Source organism: Barbus barbus (genome assembly GCF_936440315.1).
Source record: "Barbus barbus genome assembly, chromosome: 43".
NCBI classification, from domain to species: Eukaryota; Metazoa; Chordata; class Actinopteri; order Cypriniformes; family Cyprinidae; genus Barbus; species Barbus barbus.
In genome coordinates, this window is record NC_136721.1 from 21,424,895 (window position 1) to 21,430,510 (window position 5,616).

Below are 5,616 nucleotides of genomic sequence, written 5' to 3' on the forward strand. Positions count from 1 at the left end.
AACACACACACACAGAGAGAGAGAGAGAGCCGTATAATTGCATGTATTCACACTGCATCAATTAGTCCTGCGCAGCCATTAACAGCATAAATTAATAACTTTTGAATTTCTTTTAATGAAGCAATCGGTATTGGATTTCTAGCCGCGCACACACGCACAAAAGAATCTGTCATTCTGTGGCTCGTGCACACGAGTGTCTCCATACGGCGCATTTCCCATCAGTCATTGTGCTACTTAATCAATAAAGAAGGTGAAAAACAACGTGCGGAGGTGCTGGAGACCTCTCTTGCGCGCGCACTCCCTCGGGCTCTCAGTCTCTATCAAAGGCACGTGGAACATGTGTTTGCTCACAATAAATACAATAGCTGACGGGCACGCTTAAATTTCTCATTAGCATATTAATTAGCCTAATACACTTCTAGAAAACATTTGAGTAGCACAGATCAGAGGGTGAGTGCCAGAACAATATCCGAACTAAAACAGGTCATATGTCGGCGTTTGATAGAAATCATCACATGAATCTGACAGCAGGGCTAATTGTTTCAATTAGGCCTGAAATTCTTAAGCTTTGTTTCCCTGTTCTTGACTTCCTTTTGTCAGCCAAAATATACCCCCCTCCCAAAACATGGAAAAAAATAACCCAGCATAAATAAAAATCACCGCTGTACTAACATTTGCTGAAGGTGGTGTAATTAATTCTTAACGTTTTTTAAAATATAAAAAAGTATTAAATATTTATTTTATTCTTAATGAATATATCAAATTCTAAATTCTGTATATACATATATATATATATATATATATATATATATATATATTTATATAATTATAAACGATATTATTATATTAGTATAATTGTATATGCGATAAAGTCATTATAATTCTACATTATTGTGTTTGGCACATTATAATTTGATATAGAACCAAAAATGTCATAATTAATTTTCTATAGTGTTTAGTGCATACAAATATCTATCTATCTATCTATCTATCTATCTATCTATCTATCTATCTATCTATCTATCTATCTATATATCTATCTAATCTTCTACAAACGATGTGGAAACTCTAAATGTCTTTATTCAAGTCAAAAATGTTATTCATTGTGTGTGAATTAACCTGACTTCAATAGGTTACATAAACAAAACCAAGGAATTTATAAAGGTCAGATCGAATATTCAGTTTTCACTCTGTGTATTACTGAACAAACGGAATTCTTTGAATATAAAAGAAAGCATCATTCTTTCAAATTATGACGCATACATGATGGACAGACACAATCCTGCTGTTATAGACCTACATACTTAACACACTTGACATGTATAAGTGTGTATTTGAGAAACAATCTTCAGTCTTCAGAAGTGTGGTGTAGAGAAAGCGTGTGTGGGTGAAGGACAGATAAGAGGAGAGACCAGCATGTTCACACACACACACACACACACACACACACACACACACACACACACACACACACACACACACACACACACACACGTTGGTTTTTGTGGTTTATGGGGACTCTCCATAGGCGTAATGGTTTTTATACTGAACAAACTGTGTGTGCTATTGCCCTACACCAACCCTACACCTAAACTTAGCCCTCACAGGAGACTTTGTGCATTTTTAGATAAAAAAAAAAAAACACCATTTAGTATGTTTTTTAAGCCTTTTGAATTACGGGGGCATAGGCAGTGTCCTCATAAACAACCTTCATATTGTAATACCTCTGTCATACCCATGTCATTATACAAATTTGTGTCCTCATAAACCACATAAACATGCGCACACACACACACACACACACACACACACACACACACACACACACACTCACACTCACACACACACACACACACACCCCATGTTGAGACATTTTCTTACACTTCAACACACAAGCATACTAGTGTTTAGTAAACCATTATATACCAGTGTCAGGGTTCTGTCGTGTGTGTCATATGTTCCCGCCTTATGTTTCCTTATTTGGTTTGTTTCCTGTCCTTGTTAAGCGTAATCATTAGTTAATTCTTGTCTAGCCGTGTTCGTCTCGTTATCTATGATTTACCTGTGCATATTAGTCCTGTCTGTTAAGTTAAACTTCGTCTGGTCTACTCGCTACTCCCCGGTGTTCCTGTTGATGTCTGCCTTGCCTTGTCCTGCCATGATTAAAGTCTGTTATTTGAGTTTATATCCTCGTCTGCGTGTTCCTGGTTCCTCCCTCGTGTGTGCACCATGACAACCAGGTTAGGACTGATAATTTTTATACAAGCGTCAATTAACTAATCTCACTTTTAACGGAGTGCACGTAAGATGTAAAGTGTGGCCTGTATGAAAGCAAATACTGTTTATTGAGCTTTTCCCCTTATACATGTCAAGTGTGTTAAGTATGTAGGTCTATAACAGCAGGATTGTGTCTGTCCATCATGTATGCGTCATAATTTGAAAGAATGATGCTTTCTTCTATATTCAAAGAATTCCGTTTGTTCAGTAATACACAGAGTGAAAACTGAATATTCGATCTGACCTTTATAAATTCCTTGGTTTTGTTTATGTAACCTATTGAAGTCAGGATTTTAATAAAGACATTTAAAGTTTCCACGTCGTTTGTAGAAGATTAGATAGATAGATAGATAGATAGATAGATAGATTTCCGGGGTGTGTGTTTGTGAGTGTGGCATTGGGCATTGCCATCGGCCCTGAGCTCTGTGCTGCAATGACGTAAAGATGCTTCACCCAGAGACCCTCGAAACCTTGAGCATGTTACACAGATTATTTCAAACGCTGTAATTCACGTACAAAAAACAGCAAGCCATATAACTAACTCTGACTGGGGGCCTTATTATTACTGTGTGTGTATCAGGAGTGTTTAGTGTTTGAAGGTCTCTGTGTGTTTTAGTTTCTTATCTGAGCCATCAGGAGTATTTCGAACGCTCAGCTCAGATACGTCAGAGTGAACCTGTGTGACTGCATAGTGCATACACAGGTTTAACACAGATGACAAAAATGTCTTATTTATGAAAGAAAGACGTTTAATGACGTCAAATGAGCTGTTCTGGTTCCCTGTACAGTAGACTAAAGCAATAAGCCATAAGAGGCCATGTGTTGATGTATACTGTGGTTAATTAAAAGCCTTCTATGTAGTAAAAATCATTGTAACTCACAGAGTGAATAATCTATTGCCACAAAACTGTCAGCAAAGGCAATATCGTGTTCATTAATGTTCAATAAATAGTTTTTTTGTTAATAACTAGAGGAAGAATGATTTATTCTGCTAAAATGTATAGCAGTTGGCCAACTGTAGGAATATATTTTATTTTTGTGGCAGTCAGCAACATCATATTTTGCCACCAAAACGGTTCCTTCTCTAGCTATGGATGAAGCAGAATCACATATTAAAATATTAGGGGTAAGATTTGAAATAAGTTGCAAATACAATGCCCGTTGAGGAAACAATTAGTTGTTAAAGTCTTTTCAAAAACATAATTAACGTTTATATTGGATACTGGAAGAAGCTCTGCATTTTCATTCATCAAACAACAAGCTATTGACAACAACCATAGAGACGCATTCACGCTTGGCTAGATAACTATAGATTTTATAAGCTATCTAAAACTGAACGTTTTAACACAACCTTAGGAGGAAAAAAACTAGGCCTACTAAACTATCGTTTTAATTTATGCATGTGCGTCAAACTAACATTTGGAAACATTTAGGCTAACTGTTAATATTTGGCCTGTCAATGTTGTCATTACTAGCTCTCACAATGTACGGAACAACGGAGTGTGTTGCTCTGGGACCGTTGTTGTCATGAAAAGTGCAAATATTGAATGCCGCGCGCTTATTTCGCAAGAGAAGTCACCATGAAAAAGAAACAACATCCATGTAAAGGGATCAAGCAGTTAATGCAAACATCTTCATTTACCCATACACAATTACCCGATGTAAGCACGTTTGTCCTTTCAAAATGAAAAAGAGATGAATTTTATTTAGGCTAGGCTAGCTACTGCTCCATTGAGCTAGCCTATATGAGGGATATTTAAATATATTTAAAAAATATATATTTTTGCATTATATTTACAAAATTACAGGGACTCAATCAATTTAATATATTTTTAAGATACGAAACTGCTATGTAGGCTAGTTGTGGAAGGAAAGGAAAAAGATGTGATTGCTCGTCTGAGAGAATCAGTCACCAAAATGAGAGGATGTAGGAAATCAGTTTTAAGAATGGAGTGAGAGAGATAAGTATAAGTGAGAGAAGTAGGAAGAGAAGGAGAGTTGTGCTATTGCTATATGGGAGTGCAATTTCTTCACTCCCACAGGAAGAGGCGGAGCCTGACACAGGAAACAGGATCTTCTCTTTAAACTCACATATTATGATGATTCAGGATATCTGACTCTCTAAGTTTGCTAAATATGTTGTATTGTTCGGTTTTGCCAAACTACTCAATCATAACAGATTGTAGGAGAAAAGGAGAGAGAGAGACAGAGGAAAGAAAACCCAATGAAAAGTGAACAAGGTCATGGGCATCTAAATTAGTTCAAGTGGACACTCAAAAATTCTGCTCACAAGTCAAAAAGAGACAAAGACATGCTTCTATATTCAGCACCTAAAGGCAACTCTGCAAGTTTTGACATCTGAGATTTACACAGTTTACTTTTTTCTCTCTCAATGGCCAGTCTTCCTGTAATTTTCCTTAGGCTTCATTCTCAATTCATGACGATAATATAAGAGGTCAGATAAATCAGACCCATATCTAGTTCTAAGGAAATCAGAGGTATCAGAGATCAGACTTCATGCATTTTAATTGATTGGATCTCTGTCCATCAGGGTATTTAGCCACATAAATGTATCTACTATTCCCTTTATATACGCAAATATAACTTCACTTCGATGCTAATAGAGTGCAACTGCCTGCCCACATTTTCAGCAGCCTTGGCTCTGGTATTTTTCCCAACCGAACCAACCAGCTATGAGGTGATTCACAACACTATTTTTTTAAAAGATTTATTCTTGGTGTTTTGCCTTTTATTATGATACAACAGTGGAGCGCAGCAAAAAAAAAAAAAAAGTCGAGCCAACCTAAAAAAAAGCTGCTGAAGCTGGTTGCCTTAATTTTAGGTTGGCTCGACTTTTTTTTTTTTACAGTGTAGTATGTTCATAAAGTTGACACAAGCAGTATTTTCCCGCCTTTTTTTTTTTTTTTTTTTTTACAAATCTTCAAACAAATCTTAAGAAATCCCGCTGTCTTCCTTAACTGTGATAAGCATTTGTTTTGATGTTATTTGACTGGAGGTGGTTTTGGGGGAGGGACATTCTTGTTTTAGAGAGCATTTGATTGGACAAAAATCTGTGTGGTGCAGGATGAGTCATCAATAATTTTGACCTGTTTTGCCAGGAAAGAATCAATGTAAATAATGTGTTGTATATATCGACTAGTGAAATTTGTCAATGTTTAGCACACAGATGTCCTTAAACTGAATACATATTGACTAAAAACAGTCATAAAGCATGCTACTTTAGATCTGCAAGGCCACAGAACCAGGAAAACACAAGAACGTAGAGCACTGTAGAGAAGACCAAACACTGATGATAAATCAACACACAGAGATATGTTT